Consider the following 21932-nt stretch of genomic DNA (forward strand, 5'->3'; position numbering starts at 1 on the left):
CGAATCACCAGAACGTCACCGCTGGCGATCCGCCACCAGCCTGCCTCACCATCTGACTGAGACGCACGCGCGTCTCAATCTCCTCTCGTGCACGCGCGTCCCCTTCTCGCTTTAGAGATGACGCTGGCGGGGGATGGCGGCTGGCGTCGCCATCGCCATCATCTGCAAAGATGGGACCTGCCCCCTCCGTAACACTGACTTTTAATTGCAAAGCTTGGAGACATGCAAGGGGATGTGTCTTCTTTACACATCCCCCCGCATGTTAAAGCAGGGAATCAGGGGTGGGGGAGTGGGCGGGGCAGGTATTCACAGGGCAGCATCTTTGTTGCTTAGTCTTACCAAGCAAACCAGAATCAACCTCCCAAATGTGCTTTGCGAGTGAACCTGAATCACCCCAGTGTTGTTGTTTTTTTGTCTTTTTACAAAATAACATTTAAAAATAGATAAAAGAAAAAAAATAGGTGTAAAGCAGCCCATACACGCTGCGATGCCGGGCTGTCCGTTCTGTGCTTTGAGGTGCGCGCTCCCGCGGCACCTCATCGCACAGTACAGAAAGTATGTGCTTGCACATACTTTTTGTACTTAGGTTTCATCAAATTGCATCTCATTGCATGCACAATGGATGCACATGCAATGCAATGCAATGTGATCCGTGCTATTGAAGCCCACAACGCACGCCCGCATCGGGACGTGTATGGGCTGCTTATGTCTGTCCTACCAGCTCAGCTGCACCAAGAGTAATAGGTATTATAATTATTAGTATTATTATTAAAGATGTCATTTGTGCTAGTAAGAAAATTCCCATATGACCCATTAAATATAAGTTTACTGAAAACCACACAGCGCAGAAAATAATAACATTGCAAAGAAAATAAATAAACACAAAAAAGTTTATTTGGAAAAATGTATCCAAGTTTATAAATATTTTTAACAGATTGCTCATTAAAGTAATAGCTATATATAGTGTGCATGTACTCAGAACTGTATTAGACTTTACAAGATAAATAAAATTGTTCTATGAGAAATTCCACAATACACAATGTTTTAACTTTTACATAGGCAAACTGAGAAACGAAAAAAACAACATGACATGGGAAACAGGGGACCCTCAGCTTTCAGTGTAAGGCCCTTAGATTCCTGGGGGGGGGGGGGGGTGTTCTGGGTACTCAGAAACCCCCCCTGCATGCGCCACTGTATTCCATTCATGTTACATTTTACAGCAACTCCGCTCATCATTAACGTTAAGTAGATGCAATTGTCCTCTTAGCTTCCCTGCAGAGCTGCGGTCAATGGGCGGTATTCAATGTGAATACCTGCGAGGTGCAGCGAATCCTTTTTTGGATTCGCTGCACATTCGCCACGTTCCGGAGCCGGCGGGCTCCGGTATTCAATGAGTCAGGGGCAGCGAGCCCCTGACTGGCGAATATGAGCTCCTGCGGCGATTGCTGCAGGGAGCCTGAGGATGGTGCCAGGCAGAGAGATGGTAGTCTCTCTGCCTAGCCCAGACCTTTGTGGGGGGTTAGGTGGGCTCCTCGTGTGCCAGGCAGCACAGGCTGCCCCCCCGGGGGTGCCAGCAGGGGGGCGTATATTCACTACACACGATTGTAATGATCGTGCAGTGAATATATGAATATGTAATGAGCGGCTCGGCTCCGGCGCCCCCTGCTGGCTGCTGTGTAAAAAAATAAAATAAAAAAAATATTATTTTTAAAATTAAATATATATTCATGTGCTTACAGCACATGAATAAAAATAGCATGCCCCTCCTCAGAATAAAATTCCTGATTTTTTGACACCAAATGTAAAAAACAAAACACTTTATTTTAAAAGTTCACCTTCCACTTCACCATAAAAAGATAGCGATTGCTACTCGGTGAATCATGGCGAAAAAAACCTTCAAATGTATTCGCCATGTGGTCATTGAATAGGGTGATTCACCGTTTTTGTCAGAAATTCGCCAAACAGCACAAATTCGCCATAAAAACCTGGCGAATCAGGCTCATTGAATACCGCCCCATGTGTTACAAAAGTCACGGGTAAATTTACTAAGATGGGAATTCTATTGAACATGGAATGGATTCGCAGTAATTGAACATCACAGTATGGAATCAGAAGCTGCTTCAGGTACATTGAGCCCTGGTCAGGTAGGGTTTTGGAAGTCAGTAAGATAATCTTGAAATAGATTCAACAACTTACAGGTAGCCAGGGAAGAGAGTATAGAATGGGAGTTATGTGACTTGGACTGGGCTGGTTGGTTAACAGCCTGGCAACTGTGTTTTGTACCAGCTGTAAGCAGTGTCATTGTTTTACTGGAAGACCCAGGTAGAGAGCATTGCAGTAGATGATATGATAAAATGTATGTAGGCCTTTTGGCAGATCTTCAGAGGGAATTAAGGGTTTGATTCTGGCTATGTTCCTCAGATAAAATAATGAGGATTTGATTGTGGCTGATACCTGATGTTTAAGTGTGAAGCTTAAACATAAGGTACAGGTTATTTCTGTGTGGCACCTTGATATTAATATTTATCATAAAATCATTGAAATAAGGTTGATGGCAGCAGTTTTACAATACAGATGTCATATGAGGCAGCTCACTATATACCAGATACGGTCGGTTGGTCGACCTAAAGATGGTCGACAGTCATTAGGTCGACACCACTAGGTCTACATACTGGAAGGTCGACAGGGGTCTAGGTCGACATGGCAGAAGGTCGACAATCAAAACATTGACATGGGGTTTTTCACTGTTTTTTGAGCTGACATGCAACACTTTGCAACACTTTTATACATTCAAAGCTTTGTTATTACATTGGAAAGAGTGCATCTAGAAATCAACTTCTGAACATGCAATGGGAATGTGACATTTCACTGGAAAACTATGCACCTTTCCCATAGTACAAAACACCAGCTCTCCACCAGCTTCCCTGCAAACACTCAGCCAACCAATGCACTTTAGTGAAATACATTTAGAGCTTTATGAATGTGTTGCAACATTTGCAATTCAACAGATACTGTAACTTTTTTAAGAACACATGTACTTGTCTGTAAACTTTCTTTTTTCAATCTAACAATTTGTTAATTAATTAATAACTTTTACCATTTCAAAGAAAATCTTGTGCAAGATTATTATTTTTTTCCAACTCTGTTTTAGGCAATAATATTCCCACCAATTCCACCCCCACACTCCCTTGGCTGGACAAGGCGTCAATTGGAAGCCCTGTAGTTAAGCTATACCTAACAGTATATTAAGGATGTATGGGCTTTCCTAGAAACCAAGCCCACCCTAACTTCTGGTTTATGAAAGCTGAGCGCCAGCTTGGGGTTTCCTGCCTTTCTTGGATTAAAAAGAAACCAGGCAAAAGGTCATCTCCCTGTTGTCGGATCTTGAGTGTTTTGGAATTGATATGTTCATCTGACGATGATTCGTGCACCATTTCATACAGACCCACCGGAAATTCAAAGTGAATCTCTATGAGAGACCAACACCAATTGGAGGTAAGTTAACAGTTCTATTAAAGATAGGATGTTGAACATAGCAACCAATCAGATTCTATTTATTTAGAACATCTAGAAGATAATAGATAGGATCTGATTGGTTGCTGTGGTCAATATCCTATCTTCAATAGAACTATTTTAGTAAATTTACCCCTTAGTGTTTCTATGTAGGAGCTGGTGGAGCAGGGTAATAACCTCACTGCAGTGAGAGGTCATTGTAATAGCTGGAAAATCAGCAGGCCAGGCTTGTCCTTGGGTATAGGCATCTGCTGGATAGTCAGGTATGGTGTGACACCATGGGTGATCAGGAGGTGACCTGCATATGTAACAATCCCCAATCTAAATGTGGGTTTTATCAGGATTCAGCTCCATGTTGATAACACAGATTATTTGCAGAACTAAATTAAGGCACATGTCATGTTTCTCCATGGCGCAGCCCTAAATCAGGACGTCATCAATAATGATCTCACATGGCTATCCTTTCAAGGAGATGCGCCATACACAGCTAGAATACCTACCTGCCCATTTTTTCACACTGCACCCTAAACATTACCAAAAAGCACCAAAAAAAAAAAAAAAAGAGACCAGGTCCAGGCTGGCGAGTTTGACAGAACCATGCATAGATCAGTGAGATCTGTGCATGTTCTGTCCAAAAAAAAGTGTCTTAAATAAAAAATAATAAATGTCGTCACCACCCCCCCCCCCCCCCCCCAACAAAACTAGCCCCGGGAGCTTTCCCAAATAAAGGGTAAAAATGTGATGGGGGGGGTCCCCCATATTTTGGAACCAGCACCAGGCTCCAACAGCCAATGGTATTATGCCACAGCTGAAACATGAACACCCTGGTTGGTCAGCCCTGGGTTGTGTGAGTATAGTGTGATTGAGTGAGTGTTTGCATGTGTCCGTTTATGTGAGTCAAATTGTACTTTTCATGATGACCCCTAATCTTTTCTTCCCCTGTATTTTTGGAACCAAGACTGGTCTAAGAGCCCAATGCTGATTTCCTAAATACGGGGGAAACCCATCTCTTTTTTTTTTCACTTAAAATCTCACATTTACTAAAAATTGCACATTACCATTACTAAAAAACACCATAAATACCAAGTATTGTCTGACTTTGTCTAAAAAATTGCACCCTATTACATCTCACCCCACATATGAATAATCCCCTGAAGCTCTTACACCAGGCATGTCCGAACTATGGCCCTCCAGCTGTTGTGAAACTACAAGTCACATCATGCCTTGCAACAGTTTTGCTATTAGGGAATGCTCAAACTATGGCAAGGCATGCTGGGATGTGTAGTTTCACAACAGCTGGAGGGTCACAGTTTGGGCATGCCTGTCTTACACAATTTACTTAGCACTAGTTCAGATAACAGTTTAAAGCATGTCTACTGAAATAAATCTGAACATTACTAGAAGTCATAAACCTTAGAAATGGAAAAATTTACCTCATAAAGTCACGTTCTGCTCAAAGCTAGAAAATACCTCAAAAAAACATTACTAAAAATAGGTGAGTGTGTAGTAAATAGCTCACAATATGACATAACTGGGAATGTTATTGGCAATCATAGGCTTACATTCCACAGACCAGAATATATCCAAATATCTTTCCACTACTGAGAAAAATCAAGTTGATAAAAGTGAATGTTAAAAAAAAAAATGGATAAAGGAGTAATTCAGAGGTTAAATCTATGGGATGAATAAAAATGACACCAAGGTACTAGCTGAAGACCCAATCTTGAATCCTGCAGTCAGCTCATTGCATCCCGCACAACTCACATTGGGCGCCATACACTAAAGCAAAACGCCTTTCCAAATGCACTAAAGCCCCTACGAAGGTTCACTGTTGTGGAGGAAATTGCCAGCTTTTGGATATGTTTGAGGGATCCATCACAGATCCCTTACAGCATGCCTTGCGCTGTCACTCTGCACATGTGCAGAGGGACTCCCGGGTCTCCCCGCTCTTATCGGAAGAGCTGTCCTTTCAGTTAATAATCGCATATGTTAGTGCATATGTGATTATTAACAATGCAGGCTAATTGTGGCGGTAAAATACTGCAAATGTTTGTGATTCTCCCCTGTTGTGTTCCTGCGTTAAAGGCATCAAAATGACAGTCAATATACTATAAATGGGGCATACACACGAGATGATTGTTGTCTACTTTCTAAGTGATCTGTCTATATCTTTTAGAAATGAAGCACAAATCTCTCTGTGTCTACTCCCCATAGTGATGGCGATGCACAGTCCAGAGCATCTCCATTGCTGACTTAGATCTTTAGCCACTGACCACACGCTGATTGGCTGAGATTCAGCCAATCAGCGTGCGCCCGTTGTTTCCAGGTCACTGCAGGGACCCCGGCAACATCATACTCAGCGCTCAGCGCTGCAGGGAATTCCAGGCTCTCCGTGACTGCAGGTACCCCTGCACCGCACGGACCCCCTGCCTGCTCCCCGCTGCACCCACAATGAGGGGGGAGCTGGGGGAGTAACAATAGCGCTCGCAGACCCCCGGCGCCTCCCCACCATTGCGGGGGCTGCGGCGCTATAGTTACGCCACTGGGTGCAGCTGCTATGGGGCCCAGAGCTGAAGGGGGCCCATCTTTACTGTGTAAGTAATATATGCTATATACATTTTGCACCATTAGTTGGTACATAGGGACCCTTACAAACTTTTGTTTTGGGCCTACGAATATCTGGTTATGCCCCTGCATCAAAAAATACTCTGTAAATAATCTTTTGCATCTAAAACCGCTTTAACACCCAGCACGTCAAATGCAGGGGACGCCGTGCAACAATTGTGCCGTCATCATTGCTCTACACCCTGGGTCTGTACACCTGGCCTGGTATAGTAAGCAGGTCTTTGAAGTGACATTTTTCATTGTGCTGTCATAGACACATTTTGAAAGGACTTCTGTTATTGAGTTGTTGTGCCTAAATTTTCCTGTATGTCAACAGCTCGCAGATGTTTCTACTATACCTTGAAATTCCAATTTAAGAGAATGTTTTTTGAGTGATGTCAATAACTGTGCAAAAAGAATTTCTTCAAAGCATCTTTCTGTGATGAAATACAAGGAATTGAGTCTATCAGTGTAAAATCGTTTGTTTTCCACTTCAGCATCTGTTGCTCTTACCGGTCATTCAAAAATAAAAGCTACTATTAGATAAGCATGAAACACATTACAATAAAAGTCTGAGGTACATAACAATGTGTTTTTGTGGTCATTTTAATTTTCGATTATTTTTGGATCATTGGGAAGATGTACTAAGTCTTGGAGAGTAATAAAGTGGAGAAATATAAGTTACCAGCCATGTTAATCTTTGTCTGAACAGGGGTTCTCTATCGATTTTTCATGTGTTTTTGTACAATTTTGGTGCATACTGCTGAGATTTGTGTTCAGTCAATTTCCGATATAAATTTTAAAATTGTATCATTCAAATTCATTAAATCTTCGAAAATTTAACCCTAAAGGTCCATACACACTGTACAATTTTTTTGACATTTCTCTTGAACCCAGTGTCCTGGACGAAATATGTTGACAAAAGATATTGATGACAGACGAAAGACGAAAGATCTAGCACAGTTTATAGGCTCTTTTTGAAAGATATCCAGCTGCATGCACAGTTGACACTGTACAATATTTTTTACATTACTCTTGAACCCAGTGTCCTGGACGAAATATGTTGACAAAAGATATTGACGACAGACGAAAGACGAAAGATCTAGCTACAGTTTATAGGCTCTTTTTGAAAGATATCCAGCTGCATGCACAGTTGACAAACAATCTTCATGAACAACTGGCGGGTATGCGCATCATCATTCGTCGCAAACGTACTGAAAGATATTTGTATCAATTTCATTTAGTATGGCTGAAATGAATGAAATTGGTCAAAAAAATTGTTAACAAAAAAATTGTACAGTGTGTATGCACCTTTAGTCTCCACTTCCAAGTGCTAGCAAAATATCATAATGTTGCCATAAATATTCAAGATTCTACCTTCCTAAAACTTAAAATGACACAATTTAAATCATATCAATATATTCCAGTTAACAAACCGTCCACCAGATACCAAAAATAAACTCATTTTCACACTGTTAAATCAGCTGGATTTCCCTACCAGCTAATTAATAGTTAATAGACATAGGATCTGCCTAGCAGTCACATGACAGGACAGCAATTTCATAAGAGCCAGTGTTTAGTAAAATTGTGGTTTTGTGTTTAATCCCCAAGGCATTCTCTTGCAAGTAGAAATAAGAACGATAAAAGCAGGTTGATCTTAATAATCTGAAGCCATCTGCTCGTTCTGCTTTCACTACTTCTTTTGGTTTTGTTTCTTGGTACGCACAGGAACAGTGTGAAACTTTAATGATGAGAGCAGTCAAGCAAAGAAAAGGAAATATTTTACATTGCCTTAAGGAATCATTTAATCGTGTTTGATTTATAATCTGAATTAACACTACTCACACCTTTGTAACTAACCATGCAGCAATATTGTAGAAGGTGCAATGCAAACAAGGACAACATCTCTGGGCCACTTTCCTGCCCTGATGTTACAGCATCCTGAAGTCTTCTTGCAGCAATAAATGCACAACTCCAGCTGTGATGGTTCAGTTAAAAGGGAATTGCACTGTGTCATAAAATTGGATGTCTGCTAATTTAGCTTGGAGATAAATCGCTAAACAGGATAACTGCTGATCTTTTGTTTTTTTAGCCTGAAGGAGTTTGTAAAAAGACAGTGTATAGTAGCATGCAGGGCATCTGCTTTGTTGTGTGAGCAGTTCACAACCAATTATATGCTGTCTGCCACTGCTCTAAACAGCTCACAGCCAATAAGATGCTACCTGCGCCGCTGCACTAAACAGCTCACAGACAATACGATGCTATCCACTGCTGCACTAAACAGCTCACAGCCAATAAGATGCTATCCACCACTGCACTAAAGAGCTCACAGCCAATAAGATGCTATCCACCCCTGCACTAAACTGCTCACAGCCAATAAGATGCTACCCACCGCTGCACTAAACAGCTCACAGCCAATAAGATGCTATCCACCGCTGCACTAAACAGCTCACAGCCAATAAGATGCTTTCCCCCGCTGCACTAAACAGCTTACAGCCAATAAGATGCTATCCACCACTGCACTAAAGAGCTCACAGCCAATAAGATGCTATCCACCCCTGCACTAAACTGCTCACAGCCAATAAGATGCTACCCACCGCTGCACTAAACAGCTCACAGCCAATAAGATGCTATCCACCGCTGCACTAAACAGCTCACAGCCAATAAGATGCTTTCCCCCGCTGCACTAAACAGCTTACAGCCAATAAGATGTTATCCACCGCTGCACTAAACAGCTCACAGCCAATAAGATGCTGTCCACCGCTGCTCCGTTCACCTCACAACGAAATAAATGGTCTCTAGTCACAGTTAGGGGTTCAGTGACTGTTATGTATATAATATGTATGTATATATGCATATAGGAAGTATATAAAATATATATTTTTTTCAAACACTTTTTCTCCTTTTTACTGGCAGTGTACTTCAACAGGTAAAGAGGAGTAAGATCTTAAAACCTACTTCTTCACCAAACCCAGCCAAATCTCACCTTAACTCTCTGTTCCATACTTACTGTCATACATTCCCAGGGCTTAAAGTGGTCATGCAGAGGTGGGGGAACTCCTTTCTCTATGCCACCTAATTACCCCCCTCCCCTCCACCCATTAGGCAGAGCCTGGGCCAGTGGTAGGGTTTTTGGTATCCCCCTGCAAACTAGAATGCTTTTCTGTGAGAACTACTGTGCAGGACCAATGTGGAGGTTAAAATGTTCCACCTCCCCATTAGAGGTGGTGGAACTCAGTTCCACTCCGTTCCCCCTCACTTTAACCCCTGTACATACCCCATCTGTGTCACCCCTGTTTGTCTGTCCCGCCACTTTAGAATGTAACTTCTCATGAGCAGGACCCTCTTCCCTAATATGCTTTTCCTTCTCCTGCGACCAGCTGATTAGCTCTGCAGCTCCCCCGGCAGAGGTTCCCTTTCATCAGCGACCATCTCTGGTCGCTGATGAAAAGGAGACACTGAGCAATATATTGCTGAGCAATATATTGCTCAGCAATATATTGCTAGCAATATATTGCTGAGCAATATATCGCCCCTGTGTGTACACAGCTTTAGACTTGTATTATTACAGGGACACCTCACTGCCCCCTGCTGGTATCTTTTAATTAATTAACACAAGGTAACTGCAATTTAAATAAAAATGTATAAAAAACACTCTGCGCTCATTTAATGAGATGCGAAAATTTGATTTGTACAATTTTTTTCGGCTAAAACGGCCGAAATCGCACGTTGTTCCGAATTTACATTTTTAATGAGATGCGAAATGTAGCAAAAAACGCGGATTTTCCCGCGAAATCGCACATTCTGAAGGTGCGTTTTTTTGTAACGCCAGAACTCGCGTCCAGATGTTTTCCCATTATAAAATATACATATCGCATTTTTAATGAGATGCGAAAACGGGAAAATGTTACTAAAAATCGCCACAGGCGAAATTGCCAGAACCATGCACAGATCATTGAGATCTGTGCATGGTCCTGTCTTAAAAAAATGTATAAAGGTTGATTTAAAAAAAAAAATGGCATGAGGTCCCAGCTCCTGAGCATAACCAGCCCTGGGCTCATTGAGCCGGACCTGGTTCCAAAAATACGGGGGACAAAAAATCTGGGGGACAGATTACCATGGGGACGAAACACGTTGACGTCATCACTCTGGGGTTTATTCTAGTTCATTCTTTCTGACAAAATCCTTCTTAGATGGACAAAACCATGTGCACTGCAGGTGGGGCAGATGTAACATGTGCAGATAGAATTAGATTTGGGTAAGTTATTTTGTTTCTGTGCAGGGAAAATACTGACTGCTTTATTTTACACTGCAATATAGATCTCACTTTGAAGAAAAACCCCACCCAAATCTAATTTTCTCTGCACAAGTTACATCTGCCCCAACCGCAGTGCACATGGTTTTGTCCATCTAATGCTGTGTACACACGGGGGATATATATTGCTCAGCCATATATTGCTGAGCAATATATGGCTGAGCAATATATTGCTCAGTTTCTCCTGTTCATCAGCGACCAGAGATGGTCGCTGATGAAAAAGAAACTGCCGGGGGGGAGCCCGGCAGTGGTAATCAGCTGGTCGCAGGAGCATGTTCCTGCGACCAGCGATCACCACAGGGGCAAAAACGGGAGCGCGCACCCGGCGATATATAGCCGGTGCACACTCCCATTGCGGGCAATATGGTCGCTCAGCGACCATATTTCCCGCGATTTTGGACAAAATTGCCCCCGTGTGTACGCACCTTAAGAAGGATTTTGTCAGAAAGAATGAACTAGAATAACCCCCTCTGTGTGGATTGGAAACCCATTCAGCAAAACTTCCAGCCTAACTCACAGCTGAAGCGCAGCTTACCCCACACTGCCGGCAATCAGCTGTTTCATTGATGCATGATTGACAATACTCATGAAATTACAATTGGATCTAGACCATCCTAGGAGAGTGTATATTAACAAGCTAAAGGCTGTTTTTACAAGAGAACCAATCAGTTATTAATATATCTGTTTTTAATACTGTTTAGTATCACTGGCCAGTGAAATATATTTGTTTAATAAATTTCTAAACTTTTTATTTTACATTGTTTCTAGCTCGTGTATCCATATACTTTCTTTACTTTGTTTCTACACTGGGAATTGGCATCTCCCTTTCACGCTGCCTGAACCATATATGCAAGGGAGATTCCCTCTAGACTAGTTATGTTTTAAATTTTTCTCTTCATATATTGGTATACATTAATTCAACTCCATTAGTGGTTTTAACAGCAATTTTGGGTTGACAGGGAAAAGCGCCGGTTTCTATCCCCCTGCCAGAGACGACTTATTTTTCTAAGCCTGCCTTATATTATCTGTTAGAAACAGAATCTTGTATCACTGCTGTCTTAAGATCATGTTCTCATGGTTAGATATAGATGCAATTCACAATCCTACTTTGTCTGGACATAGCAACAATATGAAAATATGCTGCTGCTGCACAAGGTGTCCTGTGTAAATAAACGCCTCCTGCCTGCTTCTGTGATCCGCACTCCCCAGCATCCGATCACTCTGCTAAACCATCGGCCATGTACATAAGATCCCCCTTAGTCCAAGTTATCTCATCTTATGAACTATCCCATTATGTAGGAAAGTACTGAATGTTCTAAAAGTCCAAATATATCTTATTCCATACTTGCAGACTTTTTAAAACTCCTCTCCGGGAGAAGCCTGGAGAGGAGTGAAAGGGGGGCGGGAAGAGGCTACGTTGTGGGGGCGGGTGGCGAGGCTGATGCCACTAAGCCCCACCCCCATGACCGGCAGCCACATCAATTTGCAGGTCTGTGGATGGTGGGCGGGGCTAAAATTATGCAAATTGCATCATTTTAGCCCCGCCCCCTCCCAGCAGACCTGCAAAATTCAGAGCTTTAAACTGCGGGGAAGGGGGGAGCCGGGGCTGTAGGGAAAATGCGGGAGACTTGCCCACCTTACCGGGGGGCCGGGAGGGGGACCTGATTTGCGGGACCCTCCCGGCCATTTCCGAGAGGGTAGGCAAGTCTGTCATATTCATGTATTACCATTAACTATTCTTGATAAATTCCAGCCATACTACCATAGGTATCTTTGCTTTATGTTTAAAGACTAAAGGGACTATTTACCATGTATCAGGAAATCATAATTTGTGGCAATAATAAATTATTTACTAAGAAGTGAGTTCTCTTGAAGATGGGATGTTGTAACCAATATACAGTAAGATACGATCTATTATCTAGATACTATAAGATACATCTATTATCTTCTAGAAGGTGATAAATAAATTAGAAGTAGATTCTGATTGGTTGCTATGGGAAACATCCTACCTTCAAAAGAACTGCCATCTAAGTAAATAAACCCCTAAGTATCAACAGACTTTTTTTTTTTTTACAAAATATGCAGGAACAGATTTATTCTGTGCCCTCCACAAATTCTAAAAATGTGATAAAAAAAACCCTGTCACACTGGGTCATCTGTACCAGCGAAAACATACAGATTGTGTGGCGTTATGTGTGGGACACAGTTTTATGTCTTTCCTCTTTGTTGACTATTCAGAGTTAAATTACAGGATCCAGGGCAGCGTGAAATTGCTGCTGGGAGACTATGTCAAGCAAATCTTGTGAATTATTTTGCCTCGGTAACTAAAGTGATAGATCAGGGTGGATCAGTGGATATAGCTTATTTAGATTTTGGCAATGCATTTGATATGGTATGCCACTATAAATAATTTCGGAAACTGACAATACTTGGCTTTGACTAAAATATAGTGGTGTGTTTAAGGTTCAGCTAAAAGCACATTAGACAGCTTGTTATAATTCAGTGGTGTATGCTCAGAGAAATGGCTGGCAACCAGAGGGGAATATCCGGGATCAATCCTGGGGTCTGTTTTATATCATTGTTGCACCCTATTGGTACACACCTTTTGTGTGAGATCATGTACAAGTGATGTCCACTTAGCTACACTCTTCTGGAAGCTTCTCTGTTTACAATATTGGGAGTGCCTCCACCTGAATCTGTACAGGCCACTGGGGTAATGAAAATGTCTTCCACTAACACCTTTAAGCCTCTATGTTCAACCAAAATGAAAACACACAAGGCTCATTGCCAAAAACTTTATGTTATAGTCAGATTTGGGCTAGGGCCACTGAGTTGGTCTGGCATGACGAGATGTACTAATCCTTGAAAAGTGGTAAAATGGAGCGTGATAAACCACCAATCAATCAGCTCCTACCTGTAATTTTTCAAACATAGACTGTGACATGGCAGTTAGGGGCTGGTGGTTTATCATTCTCCATTTTATAACTTTTAGTACGTCTGTCGCATACCAGTGAGTGGGGGCAGAGTGGCAGACCATTCTGATGTGATTAATGGTTCAAAGGCTGGTCAGGCTGAATGGTCGGCCCCCACACATTTTCACGTCACCATATCTGGCCCTCTTTGCAAAAAGTTTGGACACCCCTGCACTAGGAGAAGACTTTGTTGAAGACACTTCATCGAAGGAAGGAAGTTCAGACACACACTGTACATAACCGCTGCATTTGTTAATTCAGGTAGCTAGAATTAAATACCAAAAATCCTCAGCAATAACTTATAACCTCATGCAATAAATTCTAACTAATAATAATATACAATGAGCTCTAAATAATACATAATAATTGCATCTTAAAGACTAATATTCAATGGAAAGAGCTCTATTTTGACCATTATACAATACAGAGAATATTTAAGTGACCAATTTAAGTAAGCATTCTCATGACCAATTTGCATTGCAGAAAGCATTCTATAGTTGGGAATACAGTGTGTGTTATATTAGGTCAGCATTGTCTAGGCTGACATGCACAAGATCAACAGAGACAAATAGGTGAAAAAACATGAAAAGGTCGAAACAGGTTTTTCACATTCTTGTCGACAACTGGACACGTGGACCCAATGAGTGTACAGAGTCCCGTCTCATGGCTTGCTTCACTCACCATGCTTTGTGCTTGGTACCTCACTCTGCTGCTACTGTGCTCAGCTCACTTTACCATTCCCTGTGAGTGTATTAACCCCTTCCTGACACAGCCAGTTTTTGCCTTCCTGACAGAGCCCTTTTTTTAAAATCTGACATGTATCACTTAAGTGGGGACAACTTTTTTTTGCTTTTACTTATCCCAGTGATTTTGAGATTGTTTTCTCGTGACACATTGTACTTCAAATTAGTGGTAAATTTGGGTCGATACAGTCTGTGTTTTTTTGTGAAAAATACCAAAATGTCGTAAAAAAATGGAAAATTTAGCAATTTGCAAAATGTTAAATTTTCTGCTTGTGAGACAAATAATCATACCACTCAAAATAGTTAATAACTAACATAGACCATATGTCTACTTTATGTTTCCATCATTATTTCAACTTCCTTTTAATTTTTTTGGACACTAGGAGGCTTACAATATGAATAGCAAATTCTCAAATTTTCAAGAAAATTTCAAACACTGATTTTTTTAGGGACCAGTTCAGTTCTGATGTGACTTTGAGGGACTTGTATGTGAGACACCCCCATAAATGATGCCATTTCAAAAACTGCACCCCTCACAGTATTCAAAACAGCATTTTGGAAGTTTGTTAACCCTTTAGGTGTTTCACAGGAATTAAAACAAAGTGTAGGTGAAATTTCAAAATTTCATTTTTTTTGCAGATTTGCAATTTTAATACATTTTTTTAAGGAACACAGTAGATTCTACTAGAGAAATGTGACTAAAAATTGATTCCCCCAATTCTTTTGTTTTCATAAATATCCTATATGTGGCCCTAGTGTGCACGTTGACCAAACCACAGGCTTCATAATAGAAGGAGCACCTACTTGATTTTGGAGCCTCCTTTTTATGAGATTATTTTTTAGGCACCATGTAGGTTTCTAGGCACTATAAGATGCTAAAATTTAGGAACCCCCCCACAAGTGACCCCATTTTGCAAACTACACCCCTCAGAAAATTCATCTAGGGGTATAGTGTACATTTCAAACCCCCAGGGGTTTCACCAATTGTGGTACAACTGGGCAGTGAAAATGAAAAATTAAATTTTTTACACAAAAATGCAGTTCTGGCTCAAAATTTTTCATTTTCACAAGGAATGAAGGAGACAAAGCACCCCAAAATCTGTGCCCCAATTTCTCCCGAGTACGGCAATGCCTCACATGTGACCAAAAAATACCATTTGGGTGCATGGCAGGACTCAGAAGGGAAGGAGTGATTTTTGGATTTTGCAGCTCAGATTCTGGTGGAATGTTGGTGGGTGCTATGTCGCATTAGCAAGACCCCCCAAGCACCAATACAGTGGAACCCCCCCACAAGTGACCCCATTTTGCAAACTACACCCCTCAGGGAATTCATCTAGGGGTATAGTGTACATTTCAAACCCCCAGGGGTTTCACCAATTTTGATACAACTGGGCTGTGCAAATGAAAAATTACATTTTTTACACAAAAATGCAGTTATGGCTCAAAATTTTTCATTTTCACAAGGAATGAAGGAGAAAAAGCACCCCAAAATCTGTGCCCCAATTTCTCCCGAGTACGGCAATGTCTCACATGTGACCAAAAAATACCATTTGGGTGCATGGCAGGACTCAGAAGGGAAGGAGTGATTTTTGGATTTTGCAGCACAGATTCTGGTGGAATGTTGGTGGGTGCTATGTCGCATTAGCAAGACCCCCAAAGCACCAATACAGTGGAACCCCCCCCCACAAGTGACCCCATTTTGCAAACTACACCCCTCAGGGAATTCATCTAGGGTTATAGTGTACATTTCAAACCCCCAGGGGTTTCACCAATTTTGATACAACTGGGCAGTGAAAATGAAAAATTACATTTTTTTACACAAAAATGCAGTTCTGGCTCAAAATTTTTCATTTTCAGAAGGTATGAAGGAGAAAAAGCACCCCAAAATCTGTGCCCCAATTTCTCCCGAGTACGGCAATGTCTCACATGTGACCAAAAAATACCATTTGGGTGCATGGCAGGACTCAGAAGGGAAGGAGTGATTTTTGGATTTTGCAGCACAGATTCTGGTGGAATGTTGGTGAGTGCTATGTCGCATTAGCAAGACCCCCAAAGCACCAATACAGTGGAACCCCCCCACAAGTGACCCCATTTTGCAAACTACACCCCTCAGGGAATTCATCTAGGGGTATAGTGTACATTTCAAACCCCCAGGGGTTTCACCAATTTTGATACAACTGGGCAGTGAAAATGAAAAATTACATTTTTTTACACAAAAATGCAGTTCTGGCTCAAAATTTTTCATTTTCAGAAGGTATGAAGGAGAAAAAGCACCCCAAAATCTGTGCCCCAATTTCTCCCGAGTACGGCAATGCCTCACATGTGACCAAAAAATACCATTTGGGTGCATGGCAGGACTCAGAAGGGAAGGAGTGATTTTTGGATTTTGCAGCTCAGATTCTGGTGGAATGTTGGTGGGTGCTATGTCGCATTAGCAAGACCCCCCAAGCACCAATACAGTGGAACCCCCCCACAAGTGACCCCATTTTGCAAACTACACCCCTCAGGGAATTCATCTAGGGGTATAGTGTACATTTCAAACCCCCAGGGGTTTCACCAATTTTGATACAACTGGGCTGTGCAAATGAAAAATTAAATTTTTTACACAAAAATGCAGTTCTGGCTCAAAATTTTTCATTTTCAAAAGGAATGAAGGAGAAAAAGCACCCCAAAATCTGTGCCCCAATTTCTCCCGAGTACGGCAATGTCTCACATGTGACCAAAAAATACCATTTGGGTGCATGGCAGGACTCAGAAGGGAAGGAGTGATTTTTGGATTTTGCAGCACAGATTCTGGTGGAATGTTGGTGGGTGCTATGTCGCATTAGCAAGACCCCCAAAGCACCAATACAGTGGAAGCCCCCCACAAGTGACCCCATTTTGCAAACTACACCCCTCAGGGAATTCATCTAGGGGTATAGTGTACATTTCAAACCCCCAGGGGTTTCACCAATTTTGATACAACTGGGCAGTGAAAATGAAAAATTACATTTTTTTACACAAAAATGCAGTTCTGGCTCAAAATTTTTCATTTTCAGAAGGTATGAAGGAGAAAAAGCACCCCAAAATCTGTGCCCCAATTTCTCCCGAATACGGCAATGCCTCATGTGTGACCAAAAAGTGGCAGGACTCAGAAGGGAAGGAGTGATATTTGGATTTTGCAGCACAGATTCTGGTGTAATGTTGGTGGGTGCTATGTCGCATTAGCAAGACCCCCAAAGCACCAATACAGTGGAACCCCCCCACAAGTGACCCCATTTTGCAAACTAAACCCCTCAGGGAATTCATCTAGGGGTATAGTGTACATTTCAAACCCCCAGGGGTTTCACCAATTTTGATACAACTGGGCAGTGAAAATGAAAAATTACATTTTTTTACACAAAAATGCAGTTCTGGCTCAAAATTTTTCATTTTCAGAAGGTATGAAGGAGAAAAAGCACCCCAAAATCTGTGCCCCAATTTCTCCCGAGTACGGCAATGCCTCATGTGTGACCAAAAAGTGGCAGGACTCAGAAGGGAAGGAGTGATATTTGGATTTTGCAGCACAGATTCTGGTGGAATGTTGGTGGGTGCTATGTCGCATTAGCTATGTCGCATTAGCAAGACCCCCAAAGCACCAATACAGTGGAACCCCCCCCACAAGTGACCCCATTTTGCAAACTACACCCCTCAGGGAATTAATCTAGGGGTATAGTGTACATTTCAAACCCCCAGGGGTTTCACCAATTTTGATACAACGGGGCAGTGAAAATAAAAATTAAATTTTTTTACACAAAAATGCAGTTCTGGCTCAAAATTTTTCATTTTCAGAAGGTATGAAGGAGAAAAAGCACCCCAAAATCTGTGCCCCAATTTCTCCCGAGTATGGCAATGCCTCATATGTGACCAAAAAATACCAGTTGGGTGCATGGCAGGACTCAGAAGGGAAGGAGTGATTTTTGGATTTTGCAGCTCAGATTCTGGTGGAATGAATGGTGGGTGCTATGTGGCATTAGCAAGACCCCCGAAGCACGGTGAAATGATGAACCTAATAATCCATAGATGTCACAGTGACTCTATTTTAGTTAGCTGAGGGGGATCCTTCTGTGACATCAAGAATTTATAGATTCCTGATACCCCGATTTCCTTGTTTTTTTGTATTAGTACCTTAATTGGTGAGTTCTCTATCTTCACGTACTGTGTGCCAAAGACTGCCTGCAGCCTATGCCTAAGCTGGATATATCTATACATCGCGTTATTGTCCACTTTATATTCTCTTTTAATTTGTTCAAACGACTTCACTCTGCCCTCACAATATACTTGGTTCACAGTCTCGATACCATATCTACCCCAGAACACTTTTATTTCTCGATTTCTTGCTACATCCCCCTCTTTTTCATTAGGGTTCCCTGCCCAAATCGGAGTCTCCGGATCACTCCCATCAAAACCGCATATCTTGTTCGCCTGGTTCCACACTTTCTCGGCCTGAGATATTAGTGCGCTGTGTACATGATCGCCTCTCCCCTCTATCAGTAATTGTTTGGGTGTGTAATTTAACTTTATTTGTGCTACCAGTTTTTTAATACTGTCATCACACTCCCCTACCACCCATCCTTTGATCTGCCATATTTGTGCGGCTATGTAATAGTATCTGAAGAGGGGAAGGCCCATACCACCCAGGGTTTTGCTTCTGGCCAGCGCTTCTATGCTCATTTTTGATCTTTTCCTGCCCCATATTAGTGACGATGTCACGCCATCAAGGGTACCAAAGAACTTTTTAGGGATGTACGTTGGTGCCTGTCTAACCACGTATAGAAATTTAGGAAGTACGATCAACTTGATGAGATTGACTCTCCCTGTTACAGAGAGTGGCAATCTCACCCAGGTTTTTACTTTATTTTTGTACCATCTCATAAAGGGATCTAAATTCAACCTCCCAAAGTCCTCTGGCTTATTTGATATCTGAATCCCCAAATATTTTATATCATCTACCCACTTCAGCACTGTTCCCTCTCTGGCGGTATCGTTGGTACTCTGGCATGTCCCTGTTTGTGGCATCACATTAGATTTGGTCCAATTGACCCTAATTCCCGCCACTTCGCTAAATATCTCAACTTTCTCCAATACCCTTGGGAGGCCCTTCCTGTGGTCTGCCAAGAAAATCATAATATCATCCGCATATAATGATAGCAATTTGCCCTCACCCATGTTCCCCAATATTTCATCTTGCCTCAAGGCGCAGGCCAGCGGCTCTATCGCCAGATTAAACAGCAGGGGGGACAGGGGGCAACCTTGCCTGGTTCCCCTTGCCAGGGGAAAGGCTTCGGTCACATATCCATTAACCTGTATTCTGGCGCTTGGGTTTTGATACATTAATTGAATGATCTTAATAAATCTTGGGTGATTTATCTGAACTAGAATGGCATAAAGCCCTCGGTTCCCCTTCTAGAGCAACTTGTGCGGTTAAACACCAACAGGTTCAGACCTTCGTATTAAATAGGGCATATTTGACACCTGTTAGGATCAGTAAGTTTGATAAAAGGAGAAACGACAGGTGCCCTAGATGCCCTAATGAAACTGGCACGTATATACATATGATCTGGAAGTGTAGACAGATACACTATAGGTGGGAGGAGATTGGACACATTATAAGGAGAGTAGGAATAGAGGGGTTCGTGATGAATATGAAGGCAGGATTGTTGGGGGTTATCCCTTGTAGGGGTATCACAAAATTTGATGCACAAATGATTGAAAAGGTAGTGGCACTGTGGAAAACATTGATAGCTAGACACTGGATGGCACCTGATACACCAACCTTGAGTCAGTGGATTAACTTGGTGAACGACACATTGAGACACGAAAGATATGTTTACACTAAGAGACACAAGAGCGATACATTTCATAAAATTTGGGATAAATGGATAAGATCAGAATATTATAGTCACCTGTAAATAGGATAAAGTAGGCACAGCATGTATATATAGTAGAGTGTGAGGTATTGAAATGATTAGAAATGCACACCAACTCAGGGGTGGGGTGGGAGGGGGGTGAGGGCAAGGGGAGGGGGGAGGGATGGTAAGGGGGTAGCACAAGTGGATAATAGGAATATCAGTGAGGAGGTAGGCCCAGTAGGCAGTATCAGGATGTGTGCATGTAGGGCAGAACAGTATGATCCCCAGGTGGCTGTGTAGAAAAAGGAAGTGGTGTATAAAAGGGGCAAATACTAGGCCACAAGGGAAATCATGAAGGCTGAGTATGCTCTAGTAAGTCCGCTTGGAAATAGTACTGTCAATAGCTGTCTACATGTGATCGTATCTTATACACTGACTTGGTGAATGTCATGTTCTTTTAAATGTAAGCAATATATAAAAATTCAATAAAGAAATACTTTACAAAAAAAAAAATAATCCATAGATGTGTGGTATATTTTAAAACACTCCTTTATACATAGGCCGGGTTTGTCGGGGCAAGTTTCACAGTGGAAAATAGTTTCCTTTCTTATTCCCTTTTTATAGCAAACTTTGCACCTTTTTTGTGTCCTGCCCTTTCTTGCAGTGGAGGGGATTTCGTTAGGAAAATGCTGCCCTGGTACAATACGGGGGCCAGTACTAGAAGTACTGGGGCCCTCTGCCTGCTGGTTCCCAAATATTAGGCCCTTTATGACTTCCTCTTGAAAGTGCATAAATATCCCCCTCTGGCTGGTAGAACGGAATAGCACGTAAGCGTTATACAGTGCCATCTGGATGATATACACGGCCAGCTTCTTGTACCAGATTTTTGTTTTCCGCAGGGCACTGTACGGCTTCAGTACCTGATCTGAAAGATCCACTCCGCCCATGTACCTATTGTAATCTAGGATACAATTAGGTTTTGAGGTGTGGGTACTAGTACCTCGTACAGGGATGGAGGTGGTACTGTCTCCATGAATTGTTGTCAGTATAAGGACATCCCTCTTGTCCTTATATTTGACCAACAACATATTTTCGGTGCATATTCCCCTGCTTTCACCCCTTCTCATTACTTGGGCAATGTGCGTTTTTGGGAGGCCTCTTTGGTTCTTACGCACAGTACCGCAAGCTGCTGTACCTCTTGAACCAAGGGCCTTAAACAGGGGGATGCTAGTGTAAAAGTTATCCACATAGAGGTGATAACCTTTATCCAGGAAGGGGTGCACTAAATCCCAGACAATTTTTCCACTAACACCTACGAGGGAGGGGGGGCATTCTGGCGGTTCAATTCTTGAATCCTTCCCTTCATATACCCTAAACCTGTGGGTGTACCCTGAGGTGCTTTCACACAGCTTATACATTTTTATGCCATACCTACTGTCACAGATGGAGGACTAGTTTGGATCGTGTGGTGCACAGGAATTACTTTAGGACCAGACGAGTTAGGGTTAAAGCGAGCTGGTTTTATTATAGACGGGTTCATAAAGGAAATCAAATCTTCTTATTCAATAATGGCTTGACATAAGGCAAATAAGAAAAAGTCCCAATACTGTCTCTGAGCAAAGTCTTTGGAGAATAATAATAAATACAATAATTCTTGTATCACTCACGAAAAACACACTGGAAGTAATGAACGATGGAGCCGGAGTTTATGGAGAGGACTGTGACTGGATGACTTTAAGGAGCTGTAAATCCCGGAAGACGGTGTAACAGAAGCCGGCAGGGTCCACAGTAGGCAAGAGCCCCACGGGTAATCTCCACGAGATCCACAGGTGATGCCCTGGAAGGCAGCGAGAGGTCAGGGATCCTGGAGTCAGTAAACAGGGAGGACTGAAGAGTAGGCTGCAGAAGACAGGAG

The sequence above is a fragment of the Crinia signifera genome, chromosome 4 (assembly GCF_055691185.1).
Source record: "Crinia signifera chromosome 4, ASM5569118v1, whole genome shotgun sequence".
Classification (NCBI taxonomy): domain Eukaryota; kingdom Metazoa; phylum Chordata; class Amphibia; order Anura; family Myobatrachidae; genus Crinia; species Crinia signifera.